The sequence below is a fragment of the Tachypleus tridentatus genome, chromosome 1, assembly GCF_004210375.1.
Source record: "Tachypleus tridentatus isolate NWPU-2018 chromosome 1, ASM421037v1, whole genome shotgun sequence".
Lineage (NCBI taxonomy): Eukaryota > Metazoa > Arthropoda > Merostomata > Xiphosura > Limulidae > Tachypleus > Tachypleus tridentatus.
In genome coordinates, this window is record NC_134825.1 from 29763287 (window position 1) to 29779491 (window position 16205).

Consider the following 16205-nt stretch of genomic DNA (forward strand, 5'->3'; position numbering starts at 1 on the left):
ATTGTCTGGGGCACTGACAAAACAAACGAGCTCCCATGCTGCTCTGATAGCGGGAAAAAAAAGACTTTTAATTAACAGAGGTGTTGGCAACCTTGCTACAAAATAATCACATGTCTGATACTTGATCTGGGTCTTTTCAATTGAAGCAAACTGCCACAAGGCACGCGTTATTCCTGGGTGGGACATTTCCTGACACGTGCATCTCGACGACAATTACAGAGTTTGCGCTCAGACGAGCTTCGCGTCTGACTTCAACAGTTTTTAATAACACGGTTACGGTTTATAACTTATCATTAAATGTCGACTCATCTAATTCGTTTACGACGTTACACATCTGTTGAAAACCTAATCAGTATAGTACAGTGAATTATGCCCTACCACACTCATTTACCTGGTTGCACAATGACGCTTTCATGGGCGACTTATAAACACGTGTTAACGCATGAACGCAACCCCAATCCTCTGTCATTCTACTGTAAAGAGTCAAGCATTAAAAAGAGTAAAGTGAGAAACTCTCCACGAAGTCATCACAACATAACACTAAACGTTATGACGTTATCCACCAAGTCATAACTAAATAGTATCAAATATTGTAATGTTTTTCACCAAGTCCTAACTACGCAGTATAAAGCGTTATAAACGTTTCCATCAAATCCTCACTGCATATAAACAAACGTCAGAAACGTATCTGACTTCATTAAACGTTAGAAAGATCCCTGAAACGTTCTCACTATTTATTATTAAACGTTAGATTTCTGGGAAAGCTTCGCTACTTATTAATAAACATTATAAAGTTTTCCAGTATATTGTGACTAAAAACTAATCTACAAGGAGATAGGTATATTAAGCCGTTTACCTATTTTTGTGCTTAATATCCTAATATTTTTATGATTTTATATATTTTTAGATCTGTGTGAAAAGTTATTAGAAGGTAAAATCTAACAAAATACGTGTAACACTAACCAGTTTAAATTTTCTAAAAATATAAGATGGAAGTTTGTTTTCAATTGAACTTTACTGTGTTTCTTTATAATGTTATTTTTTATCTCTAACCAATCAAATGAATGCTGACATTTAAAATATAAAGAAGCAGCTAAGACGATATATCTAACTATTAAGACATAAAAGTTAAAAATAAAATTCCATACATTTGTAAAATTGAACCTACCCATATTAAAAATGCTTTCAAAAAAATGGGGATTTATATAATATATCAAACTATTAAGGCATAAAAGTTAAAAATAAAATTCTATACTCTTGTAAAATTGAACCTATCCATATTAAAAATGCTTTCAAAAAATGGGGATTTATATAATATATCAAACTATTAAGGCATAAAAATTTAAAATAAAATTCTATACACTTGTAAAATTGAACCTACCCGTATTTTAAATGCTTTATAAAAAATGGGGATTTATATAATTAAATGAAGAAGAAAGTAGTACAGTCTATTCATTTCATTAAATTTTGCACAATGTTAAATTATGTGTAGAAAAGCATCAATATCCAACAAAATCTTACTTTTATAACGCTGATTAGTAAAACTCCTCTACCATAGTGCACTGATAAATAATGTAGTGTCCTTAGTAAAACTCCTCTACCATAGTGCACTTATAAATAATGTAGTGTCCTTAGTAAAACTCCTCTACCATAGTGCACTGATAAATAATGTAGTGTCCTTAGTAAAACTCCTCTACCATAGTGCACTGATAAATAATGTAGTGTCCTTAGTAAAACTCATCTACCATAGTGCACTGATAAATAGTGTAGTGTCCTTAGTAAAACTTCTCTACCATACTGCACTGATAAATAATGTAGTGTCCTTAGTAAAACTCCTCTACCATAGTGCACTGATAAATAATGTAGTGTCCTTAGTAAAACTCCTCTACCATAGTGCACTGATAAATAATGTAGTGTCCTTAGTAAAACTCCTCTACCATAGTGCACTGATAAATAATGTAGTGTCCTTAGTAAAACTCCTCTACCATAGTGCACTGATAAATAATGTAGTGTCCTTAGTAAAACTTACTCATATTTACCAGTATGGTTTACTCGATGCAGTTAGTAAAAAGGCTTGTATTTGTTTAGTGTGGTTATTGTATTTTTTTTCAATTATGCACGTTTCGTATCTACAAGTTGAGTATATTTCGTTATGTACACGTGAGAGGCGTATATACTTTCTTTCAAATTGATTTTTTCCCGTATTTGTTATAAAGTCAAATTAACAAAACTAAAAACTGTGTTAAGAAAAGATTGACTTAAGTCACCTGTTAACTTTGATTTAGGAAATTATATTACTATTGGTCCTATTATTAAGATACATAGCCAACTTTCAGCCAATTAAGTTTATTAGCAGTTCTTCTGGCGGTATATTAACTTGTTACTGGCGGTAAAAGAATATCAAACGTAACAAAAACATTAACATAAAATAATCGTATAGGTAACAAACAAGGCATATTGACATCCTTACTTATACCAACAACAGTTCCCTCAGTGGTACAGCGGTAAGTCTACGGATTTACAAGGCTAAAATCAGGCGTTTGATTCCCCTCGGTGGAGTCAGCAGATAGCCTGATGTGATTTTGTTCTATAGGAACACCAACAGCAACTGTTTTTCCTACACTGTACTATAGCCACAATATAAATTATTTATATGTGTAACAATTGTAATACCTTGTGTTCGTAATAAGTGAAGTCCATTAATGTATTTTAGTTGTGATGAATTAATTAAACAACAAACATTAAAAAGATCTATCTATTTTTTTCTATAAAATGGTAATATCCCCCAAACCGATCTAACCCAGTAGTTGTTTGGATTTTTTCCCACCATATATATAATTTTGATCGTAATGAAAAGGAAAACTTTGTTAATAGTTAACATTGGCATAAAACTTCTTCCGATTAAAATTTATATACGATTATCTATACAGAAAAAACACGTCAATATATGTATGTGTATCCGTTACTTATGCACCAGTGTGTAGCTTGTGTAACACCCAGATCACAAAAAGCCACATTTTACTTTCTTATCGTCGTTACGACTCTCAACGACGGCGCCATTTTAAGCATGTTCTGCCCAAGGTTTGTCCATAACATTAGACAGTGCTATTGGTGATGGTGACACTGCCCACCTTGGTAATGTTTTTAGTTTTTTAAAGACTATTAATCTTTTTAATGCCATTCAAGTTTTTCCATTTATACATTACAGCTTTATAATGTGGCGCTCTTTTAAAAATCACAGTTCATCTAGTTCAGTTTCAAATTAGAAACTGGCCGTAACGCTAAATAACTCGAAACCAGGAGTGAAAAGGCCAACTTCAGGTGACTGGTGGTGATTTTTGTACTTACCTGTTAGCCTTCCTGGAGAGTCATTATAATTACAGTTACGCTACAGAAAGTCCTTTACAGTTTGAATTACTATAGTGTTATTCTTAACGTTGTAGACTAGATGTAAACATTGGTTTTATGCTATTTATGTGTTTTTTTACTTTGTTTTGTTTTACCTTAATTTCCTTTTATGAATTTTACTAAATTAAGTTTTAACTTTTTATCCGAATGTTTTGTGCAGATAGCCTAGCTGCTTTGTGCCATAAAACACTAAATCAACCAACCAATCCTTTTATGTTTCCACATTCCGTGATCAATAAATACCAATCTTGAAATAGTGATACAGGATGACACGAGGAATGTTATTGAAGTGAGGATTGCCCTTCATCTAATTTTATATTGTATTTCGGTAAAACGACCAATATTGTGTATATCTCAACATAAGGAATGAACTGTGTAACTACTACTGTTAGAATTCTTGAAAACACTATATTTTTCTTTTCAGTATTGGTAACTTCATGTATTTTTATTGCACTTTTGGTGGTTAACGGACACGACTCATAATCTGAGGGTCGCGGGTTCAAATCCACGTCACATCAAACATGTTCGCCCTTTCAGCCGTAGGGGCGTTATAAAGTGACGGTCAATTCCACTATTCGTTGGTAAAAGAGTAGCCCAAAAGTTGGTGGTGGGTAGTGATGACTAACTGTCTTCTCACCAGCCTTAAATGCTAAATTAGGGACGGCTAGCGCAGATAGCCCTCGTGTAGCTTTGCGCGAAATTCAAAACAAACAAATCTTATTCTTGCACGTTTAATGTTTATTATGTTAACAAACAGTAGATGCACAGTCTGTTATCCGTTATAACAAACAAGTTTCTATTTCACTCGTTTAACAGACGGGTGCTCGAGCTAACAAAGAATATTATATATTGCCATTTTGCTGGTAATTCCCAGAAAAAGTATTAAGTTACCGTTAGTCCACATCAATTATTTTTTATCTGCACTAAATTTAATTATCATTTTCTACTGATACAGTAACGAGAAAACCCGAGAACTTATAAAATTATGAGGAAATACAATGGGTTGAATAGCTGTATTGAAACTATTTTGAATACAAATATCTGTAATCCATGTGACATCACAAATGACATTTATCAGAACTGTATTTCGGCATTGCATGGCTTTCGTAGGTAGTAGTATACACCACTAAAAATTGATCGTTTTGGGAAAGAAAATAACAACTCTTTCCGAAGCAAACTATGTACACATTAAATTCATAAAGATGTCTTCAAATCGTGAACTTCAAATTTTCAAGAGAGGGATATCCTTATATTCAATGATATTGGATAATAAAATAACATCAATCAACTTGGGGAACCAGAACCACCCAGAAAGAGACCTGCATTAAGTCGTACCCCAGTCGTGGTAAGTAAATTGTAGTAAATGACAATCCACGAACATAAAAATATGTGACAAAAGCCGTTCACGTAACGCAGGAAACGCTAGGCAACATAATTAAGAAGGATCTCTCTCTTGAATCTCGACACAAGTGACATGTGCACAAACTGCATCCATCACATACTCAGGAAAACAACACTAATTGTAGGAAACTATATAAACGGTACTTATTCAAGGGAAAATGGCAGTATATGGTAACATTTGACAAAGTATGTGTGCATTCTGATAAGTATAACAACTTTCGCGACATTTTCTCCCAGTCAATGGGTGAAAAGAATTTACAAAAGTGATACATGGCATACTGCAAAACTTCTTCGAAAAGACTAGTGGTCATTGCTGGATAATATGCCAGAGACAAGTTAGTATTCAGGAGCACTCTGATTGTTATTAAAAAGTGTTCTGAACAACCGTACTATACATAAATCCTGATTTTGTGAAGAAATGAGGTTATGGGTTCACAAGATAAGGGTTTCAGTAATAACTCCTCATTCACTATCACATATATCAAGCAGCTGGATAATAACATACAAAGAAATACTAGTTAAGTAACCATATTCAGAACACATAGATTTGTGTGTTATTAAAACACTACAATGAACGCTAGAAAACAATAATTTTCTTACTCTAGATAAGTTATAAACAGTCTGGAAGAAGGGGTGGGTTATAACTTTAAATAAGATTTAGGGACCACAAGAAACCTGTTCATCTATCCTCTAAGCCAAACTAAAACTGTTAAATAATAAAAAAATAAATTCAGCTCTTATCATTCATTTATCTATCAAGCTTTCTTTTAAACTCACCCAAATTTACTGCCTTCACAACATCTGAAGTCAATCATTTTCATAGGCCAATCACTCTATTTGAAAAGTAAAATTGTCTTAACTGAAGGCGAATTCTACCGTACCTAGCCCATATTTGTGTCCCCTAGTTCTATAATTCTCGCTGTTAAGCATGAAAATTGTTCATGCTTTAAAATAATTTTCTCTTGAAAAAAAGATGGCATTTGTTTGAAGTGTTTATGATTTGATAATGTTGATGATATTCTCATATAACAACTCTTTCATCCTAGATACCATTTTATTAACCCTCCTCTGAACTCTTTCTAACAATTTAATGTATTTTCTAAGGTATGTAGCACAAGACTGAACACAATATCCGAAATGTGGTCTACCTAATCAGTGACCTATACAATAAAATTACAACCTCTTTAGGTTTGTATTTAATATTTATATAAATACAACTTGAAACTCTATTTGCCCTACAACTAGCAACAGCACACTTCTGGGATGTTTTAAGTGGCTGATGAACCATTACACCAAGAACCTCTTAAGGTTATCTCAATCCAAATTATACTTTTGATTCAAATTATGATACACCACATGCAATATCTTGCATTTATCATAATTTAAACTCATCTGTCATTTATTTGCCCAGCTTATTAAATGACCTACATTATTTGTAAAGAAGCAGTATCCTCTCCACAGCCAGCAACACCCAAGACCTTGATATCATTAGCACATTTAGGAATTTTTTGACCACTCATTTATCTGTGTTATTAATGTAAAGCAAAATGAGCAATGGTCCTGAGACTGAACTTTGAGGTACACCACTTGCAGCATTAATTCAGTTTGATTGAGCTGTATTGAAAACAACCCTCTGCTTTCTTCCATAAAGCAACTATCTAACCAATTAGTTCACTTATCCTACACATCTATAGATACAAGTTTATTTGCGAGTCTTTTATGTGGAACTTTGTCAAATGCTTTCTAAAAGTCCAGATACACCAAATACACACTCAGTAACATTTTCAAAGAATGTCAAAAGATTTGTAAGGCAACATTTTCCATTACTAGAACCATATAAATTTTCAAATAAAATTCTATCATTTATCAGACTTTCCAAAACTTTTCCCACAACTGATAAAAGACTAATAGGTCTATAATTAGTAGGACAGATTATATTACCTCTGTTGAAGGAAGGAGTAGCATTAACTAATTTTCAGTCTGCTTGTACTTGTTCACTATTCAAGAACTTACAACAGATTGTGGCAAATGGTTCACATGTCCAATCCTTGACCTCCTTTAAAACCCTTGTGGAAGTGTTATTTGGCTCAGAAGTCTTGTCACTCTTTAGACTTTCCAATTTTATTTTAACAAGTTAAGACTTAGTGCAGTTGTCTTGTTCGACTTTTTTTTCATTAGTAAATCTAAAGAAAAAGCAGAATTTAATAACCTAGCCATTTCAAATTCACCAGATACAAGCCTTCCTTTGTCATCCCTTAAGGGTTTTATCTCAATCTCAAAATTTTTTTTATCCCTAATGTACTTTAAAAAAAATCCTAACTATTAATTTTTATATTTTCAGCAAAAATTTTTCATACGTCCTTTTGGGCATCCTTATGTCCTGTTTAACAAACGTTTGTGGTATTCTATAATCTTCTAAATTTTCTATAATAGCAATCAATTTATTATTATTTCTTTAATTTTATTTCTCATACCCTTTGTGACCCAACCTGGTCTATACTTGCAGCTACCCTTGTCTTATTGTAAGAAGTATATTTGTTTAGAATGTTGAAATTTTTTTAAAAAATTATCCACATTTTCTTAGTGTTTCCAAGTGAGTCAGATGGCCAATTCACAACACATAATTCTTGCGCATCCCTTAACAAAATTTGCTTTTATGAAAATTGGAACCAAAATATCAATATTTCTTATTTTTTATGCAGCAAAACATTGAACTTAATACAACAATGACCACTTACAGCTTGGTGTTCCCCTATTTCTACCTTTCAACTATTTCTATATTAAAAGTTAACAATAAATCTAAAATAGCATTATTCATATTAGGTTTCTTTACAAATTAGTGAAGAAATACATCTTGAACAGGCCCGACATGGCCAGGTGGGTTAAGGCGTTCGACTTGTAATCCGAGGGTTGCAGGTTCTAATCCCCGTCACACAAAACATGCTCGTCCTTTCAGCCGTGGGGAGCGTTATAATGTGAGGGTAGATCCTATTATTCGTTGGTAAAAGAGTAGCCCAAGAGTTGGCGGTGGGTGACTAGTTGCCTTCCCTCTGGTCTTAAACTGCAAAATTAGGGACGGCTAGCACAGATAGCTCTCGTGTAGCTTTGCGCGAAATTCAAAAACAAATAAACATCTTGAACAGTTTGACTCTATCCGCTAACAGAAACTCAAGTGGATTCAGTCTCCTCGCTATTATTCTTAATATTTTCAATGTCAACAGGGTGTAACTCACAATCTGCATATAAAGCCACCACTCCATTTCTCTTTAGTACTCTGTTTCTATTAAATTAAGCCTATTTTTACAGATAGTTTTATACTGATTTCCTATGCCAAACTATGTTATTACAGAGTTATGATAGAGCCTATGCTTCAAAGTAAGTATCAAGATGGTTGTCAGAGAAAATTTTAACACATTTGTATTAAATTAGAGAAAATCCAAAATTGGTTAACGTATCCTTTAACCAACTGGAGCTTTTGAACAAATTAGCATCCAGCGAATAAAAAGTTCAGCATAAGAAGGCTGATGCTCTAAAATTCAGGTTTATGGGACTTAATATTTTACATAAAGTTGTAAGACTTTCGGGTAAATTCTGCTTTCTCAGCAAATATCAGATAACTAGGCCTGCCAATAACTGTATATTCGCCGAAATTAATGAGGAAAAAAATCAGAATCTGATAACTTAAACAAGTTTTCCTAGAGTATGTGAGTGATACAACGAGACTGGACAAATCTGACACAAAAGACATAATTTTGCATTATTTATTGCAGGGTAAAGAAAATGAAAATACAGAATCGCGGTTGAATTTTTACTGTTTCACCTGTAGCATTGAGTAAAACCGGCCTCCAAGATGGGGTGAAATGGTTCTTATCTAACTAACTCAGAGAAAGTTCAAAGAAAAAAATTAAATGATGCATTTATCACTATTTAACTTCTCCCATAGGAGTTAGGAATAACATGCATCATTAGAATTTGCGGATTATCTAAGATAAGAACACGGTTATTGAAATAAAACAGTAACAGGATGCCGATGGGGTTGTAAATGTTAACTTAAGTCACTCATCATAAGGTGGTCACACTTAAGAAATATATGTGAACTTGATCTGTAACATGTTTGGTTGTCTATAATTTACCATGTTTTTGTAATGAAATTATCTGCAGTGCTGACTTTATAACCATAAAAATTACAAGCACTTACATTAGTTCAATAACAAACAAATGTAATTTTAAATAGGCCATACGTATTTGCACCCGCCTGCAAATATGTTTAGGCACAAAGTCAAGAAAACAACAACTATATATATATCATTCGGGAGGACATTACATCATAAATAATGAAGTACAGATATTGTCTTGTTTACCCGAAAGTGACCGTCTTACCTCACTTCCCCCAGACAATTTTAGAATGTATAAAATATTTTTTGTACAAATAAAGTAACGGAACCTTTTCACCTGATTGGTTAGCTTCGTGATTCAATACGTAACTTGTATTAACTGCTGAAGTCCACCTTTTCACTTGATTGGTTAGCTTCGTGATTCAATACGTAACTTGTATTAACTGCTGAAGTCCACCTTTTCACTTGATTGGTTAGCTTCGTAATTCAATACGTAACTTGTATTAACTGCTGAAGTTCACCTTTTCACTTGATTGGTTAGCTTCGTAATTCAATACGTAACTTGTATTAACTGCTGAAGTCCCGATAGGTTCAATCATATAAACATGACAAAAGTGTAATTAATGAAAGATCTATGGTAATAGAGCGAGTAATAATAAATCCTCATTTTTATGACAGATAGAACTGTTTGTATGGTATCTCGTAATCTCTTAGATTATCTACGTCAACAAGTCATCGATAAATATATAAGTATTAAAAATGCAAAAGCGAGAACACTCAAACTCACCCGTATTATTTTCACTGGTATCTGTAATAATTCCTGGAATGGACTTGTCTCACACAGGTAGTAAATTCAAAACACAAAGTGGAGCTGGCATATGCTTCACTGGGATTAACCATTGTAGTTATCGTTAACCAAAGGAAGTTAATTTGTTTATTGCTCCAAACTTTGTAAATCCAGCTTATGAGTAGGGCACTAAATACTTATATCATACATACAGAAAAATTACTTGAATACGCAAGAATAAGGATATATTTTACATTAGTTATAAAGGATATAATAATATGAGAGTAATATTGCCACACTCTGTACTAGTTCTCGGGATATTTCATGACTGATTTTTAGAATTACATCAAATTAGAAAGCTAAATAAAAACGTTTTCCCTCTTTCTCTCTCCAAGCCACTTACATATAACAATAAAGGGTAACACAAAGGCTTCAATATCATGGCGGTCCAGCATGGCCAGATGTTAGGGCTCTTGACTCGTAATCCGAGGGTCGCGGGTTCGAATTCCTGTCTCACCAAACATGCTCACCCCTTCAGCCGTGGGGGCGCTATAATGTGACGGTAAATCCCACTGTTCATTGGTAAAAGGGTAGTCCAAGAGTTGGCGGTAACGACTAACTGCCTTTCTTTTAGTCTTGCAGTGCTAAATTTTGGACAACTAGCGCAGATAACCCTCCTGTAGCTTTGCGCGAAATTCAAAAACAAACAGCAATAGCAAGAATAAAAAACGATACAACTCAAAAATACAATCAAAATAAACTCAAAAAATTAACTCTAATATAAAACCAAATTTGTAATAAAAAGTGTATTTAAATTTAAAAGTTTGTTTGAAGTTGAGCACAAAGTAACACAACGAACTATCTCTTCTCTGTCCACCAGTGGTATCGAAATCCCGGTTCTAGTGTGGTAAGTTCGTTAGAGGGAAGGCTAAAATATGTGAACTGGTATTCAAATTGAAACTTATGATACAAAAATATACTCAAGTTAGTACAAGTGAAGGTAAGCGTTAAAATTAAAACATCAAAAGGAAGCAAAGTTACAAATCAGACATCAAATGAAAATAAATAAGATTGAGCGAAATAAAAAACATACTAACAATCTTTATGCAGGTCAGTAGTCACACACATCAGAAATCGAACAGAACTAAAATACGCAAAACGGACTGCTAAAGAAATTACAATATGATGATAATTAAAGTAATAATAAAAGTGACTAAAATACAGTATTTAACCAATAACCAGATCATAAAATGAATGGAATGGGGTAAAGTGATTATACTACATAAAATATTTTGGTGTGTTTCGAATTTCGCGCAAAGTGACACGAGGGCTACCTGTTCCTACAGAGTAAGACTAGAAGAAAATCAGCTTGCCATCACCACCCGCCGCCAACTCTTGGGCTTCTCTCTTTTTTTTTTTTTTACCAAATGTTTTGACAAAAACATAAGTGTAATCCATTATTCACGATAAATACATATAAGGCAACCTAAATAAATACAATTAAAGAAATCAGAGAATAAAATTATATTTAATGTAAATAAGATGAAAGTTAGAGAAAATTAAAAAAATAAACAAAGATCAAGATACATGCCATAAAATTTAAATGAAACAACAAAATATGAAAAAAGTTACACTGAGATTCATATTTTTATATAATACATACATTATACCTTTCGACAGAAATATATAACTTCTTCAACCTCTGTGTAAGTTTCAGGTAAGCCTTATTTGCAGATTCAAGCAACACGATTGTCTTCTTATGTTGGAGGTATAAGAAGCAAATCTTTGTACTCGGCTAGGAAGTCCTAACTCGTAATGGCGATAGATTGTTTCCAGTGGTCAAAAATCGTGGCTTTTTTGTAGTAAAAGTCAGAGCTGAAAACTCCCAATCCATTCAACCTATCATAGACCAAAAATTCAGCAAGCAGTTAAGGTTAAACATTACGAGCAGCCAAGACACAGCACAATTTCTAAAACAGGATTCAATAAATGTGTCATATCCCACAGTATTCATAGCATATTCGTTCGCTACTATATTGTAAGAATATGCTTGTTCCAAGCATTAGTGAATGTTCAATATACATAGCTCTTTATATAACAATAAGTATACATGTAGGTTAACACGAGCCCTTATCACACTTCCCAGTGACAATATTCTTATACATAGCTCTTTATATAACAATAAGTATACATGTAGGTTAACACGAGCCCTTATCACACTTCCCAGTGACAATATTCTTATACATAGCTCTTTATATAACAATAAGTATACATGTAGGTTAACACGAGCCCTTATCACACTTCCCAGTGACAATATTCTTATACATAGCTCTTTATATAACAATAAGTATACATGTAGGTTAACACGAGCCCTTATCACACTTCCCAGTGACAATATTCTTATACATAGCTCTTTATATAACAATAAGTATACATGTAGGTTAACACGAGCCCTTATCACACTTACCAGTGACAATATTCTTATACATAGCTCTTTATATAACAATAAGTATACATGTAGGTTAACACGAGCCCTTATCACACTTCCCAGTGACAATATGCTTATACATAGCTCTTTATATAACAATAAGTATACATGTAGGTTAACACGAGCCCTTATCACACTTCCCAGTGACAATATTCTTACGAGACAGTGAATACAAGTTACAACAGGGAAGAGGTGAAACTTGAAGCAGGTAATTAACTCTAATAACAAAAATTAAGGTGGTTACTTTAAAATTATCCCTGTTTCTCCACCTTCAAATTAATATTCTTTCGTTATCACGAAACAAAACAATGGGTGCATCACGTTTTTTTCATTTCGTGTGAAGTAGATTTTCAAGCAATTCCAAATGTCTGAGAAATCGCATACTTAAGAATATTCAAGTTTGGGACTGGACCGTTTAAATTCTTCCCTTCTATTAAAGACATGCTAGGTAATAACTATAGCTTTTAGCAAACATGCCAGATTTGAATAATCGAAGTCAAATTTTAAAAATTGGCTACAAATTTTTGTTGTTACGTGTATCACTTTTGTATAAAATTAAATGTATACAAACTATTTTCTTAGAATTTAGTATTGACATTTCTATCAGAAGTGAAAAACAAATATACATACGTAATGTAATGTTATGATTCATTCATTCATTCACCTCTCGATTCCATCAAGGAACATAGGGCCGCAATCGCTTGCGGATTCTTCAACAGGTATTTAAGTGAGTAGGTTGTTAGCCCACTGCACCGAGCCGTCCCTAATTTAGTAGTGTAAGACTAGAGGGTAGGCAGCTAGTCATCACCACCCACCGCCAACTCTTGGGCTACTCTTTTACCACCGAATAGTGTGATTGATCGTACATTATAACGCCCCCACGGCTGGGAGGGCGAGCATGTTTGGCGCGACGCGGGCGCGAACCCGCGACCCTCGGATTACGAGTCGCACGCCTTACGAGCTTGGCCATGCCGGGCCAATATTCTGATAATGCGCTAATATTTTTTCCCTGAATAATTAAGAACCCGTTACTTAGTCACTTGTTTACAACTGATGAAAAAATATCAAATAATTCAATCTGATATACTGTAATAAAATTAGGTAAATGAAATGCTAAAGCTAATTAAATTAACGAACAATGCCCATAAAAGTATTAATTTAAAAATGTTTTGAAGCAACTCGGTAATCAACCAGTCTTTAAAATGATTTGATTTGCAAGTTAGGGATAATTGTTTGTGCTATATGAAAATCGCTAGTGAGAGCCGTTGTATCTCCTGACATGGATACTGATGGCTTGATGAGATCAGCTATGTCTCTTCAGACATGCTTTTTCATTAGAGTATTTATAATTCATACTTAAATCGATATCTTTACTAAACGTGTAATTTATACTATGTGGTAAGTATCTATTAAATAACTAGAAATGATTGTCTAACTATAGTGGGGCTAAGCAATTATGTTATTACCAGTTCAGTAGGTGTTTCAGAGAAAGAGTGAACTTTACCTCATTGAAATGTTAGGAAATTATCAAACTCCTAATGGTATAATTTCCCAATAAGTCGCTACAGTGTAACAATAAATGTTTACCACTGAACATCCCACTGGACAACTAGGCTCTGCCAAGAAACTCTTTTACTGCTTTACTTTTCAAAAACAAACATGAAGTCGCCTGACCGTTCTTTCGTGGAATTTTGCTCAGTTGGTTTACTGAAATGGCGTTCATGTACAATTAAGGGTCTATGGATAGTTTGTCTACATGTATAGTTTAAGTAGAGGTGTCGTTAGACACTATTACACGGAGCCCGTGAACCAGTTCTATTTGATAGTACCTCAAATCACCAATTAGTGTTTTGAAATATCAGAACAGAAAACCATGATGGATATTATACTAAAACACCAAAAGTACTGCTCCTATGTACCCAACCTTATGAGAACCTAGTAATGCCCCCGATATTAAGTAATAAACAGTAATTATGAAAATCAAACTTGGCATCTAGTAATGCACATCCGAAATAGAACAATATCTAATCTATCATAATGAATAATAAAGCACCTATCATAATGAATGTAAGGTATACATCCAGAAATAGAACAATATCTGCAACACCTATCATAATGAATGTAAGGTACACATCCAGAAATAGAACAATATCTGCAACATCTATCATAATGTATAATATCCAGAATGCAATAAATCTTAATGAATGTGTACAAAAATTTCTGCAACACCTATAATTGGAAACATCTATTATAAAATGCAATTTTTAGTTAAATCGTATTTAAATTTTTATAATATCGACAATCGAGACCAGGAAATAAGTACTTTTTCTAAAACGAATAAAGATTAAAGAGAAAACCCAATGACAATAATTACGTATGTTGTGTATTTATTTCGTTTTGAGTTTTGTTTGTAACTTTGAAGTTGATAATTCGACTAAAATAATCCAATAACCTCAAGTTAACTACATGTTGTTTGCTCATCGCTATAAAGCTTAACTTAATTTCCCCATGTTTGTTGTAATTATTATTAGATTGCTCAAAAAAAAAGAGAAGAACATCCAAATATTTCATGTTCATTTCTTTAATTATCGTTAAACCTAACATTCTATGTAACTTACTTTATATATAACAAAAGCGTAGATGGCGAAAAATGTTGGCGAAGAGTAGCATGATTGTATATTAACACATTTCTTTGTTTTTACCTTTATTATAACTAGTTGTATGTAAGTTAGACAATACAATGTTGAGGTGGAAGATACATACAGTGGTGGACTTAGTGGAGGTGGCTAGGGTGGCCATTCTAGTTACTCTCACTGAATCCGATACTATAGTTGTATCAAGAAGTTTGTTCAGAGGCTATTTCTAAGCCTTTAATTGAACTATAAATAAAACATAGTTAAGCGAATTTATGTATGATTGCAACAGTTGCGCCATTTGTTTTTCAATCCATTCATACACAGGGAGAACTATTACACAATTTGAGATATATAAGACGTTTGTGTATTCTTCCCCCACTGTGAGTATGTTGTGTTATAGAAAATTTAATAGTTTCTTGTTGCTGTTTTTGGCGAAGTACGTTACGCCATCTATCAATTTAGTTAATGTTAATTTGCATTAAATATTAGTTCAATAACAGTAGTAATGGGAATGAAGGATGTTATGAAACGTCATAAACATGCTACTTGGTCCAAACTATCATCCAACAAAGTTTCTCTGAAGTTGGTCCAGCGACCTCAGGAGTAATTAAATAAGGGACAAAAAGACAGACTTAGAGATTTTTGTGAATTCTATGTATAAATTATTTATAAGATATAGGTGCATATTATATTTACTATTATATGAACATTTTTTGCAGTCTTTGAGTTTCATGATAGTTTTACTTTTATCTTAGGTTTCTCATCTGATGCTTGTCTTGAGATATCGGATATCAATGCTTACTCTGAGATATCAAATGTCAATGAAACTCCATGATATTATTTCCTTGTAAGTATAACTATACTTATTTTACATATTAAAGTTAACTCCCTGTTTCTAATATTATTTTGCCTTTTCCTGTTTTGGCTTATCGGATGTTTTTCTGTCTAGACAACATATAAAGATCTTCTTTATGCCATATATTTTTTACTTTCGAATTACTGCAGTTGCGTGTTGTCAATTTTTACGTTCATATAGTGACTCTGTAAAGGCTGGAATGGCGGACCCAAGGGAGGTATAAGCTGAATACGTTTTGTATTTGTGTTGTATCACCATTAAAACTAACTATGTGTTTAATTCCGTGGCAAGATTCCGATGTTTTCTTCAAGAAATATTTAAGGATATGGAATTTAATATTAAATTCTTGTCATTTGTAAATATTTTTTATGTTTTTAGCTATTTTGTGACATTTCAAACTTTTCATGCAATAGATGATAGTTTTCTATAATTTAGCTAACTACAAACAAGATATTGAAGTATTTATATACGATTTCAAGTTTCTAAAATGAAGATTGATAGTTTTACTAAGAGA

At 33.1% G+C, this 16205-nt stretch overlaps 1 long non-coding RNA gene across 2 annotated transcripts in view; it reads right to left on the reverse strand.

Annotated features, from left to right (window-relative positions):
* The window catches only part of LOC143245044 (uncharacterized), a 32391-nt gene that overhangs the window by 7813 nt on the left and 8373 nt on the right, over window positions 1-16205 (reverse strand). The window contains exon 3 of one of the 2 annotated variants that reach the window (XR_013025448.1): window positions 11323-11610. The exons of the other annotated variant lie outside the window; for it this stretch is intronic. This is a non-coding gene — a long non-coding RNA (uncharacterized LOC143245044). Of the gene's footprint in view, window positions 1-11322; window positions 11611-16205 lie in introns of those variants that run through there. 2 annotated transcript variants of the gene reach the window in all.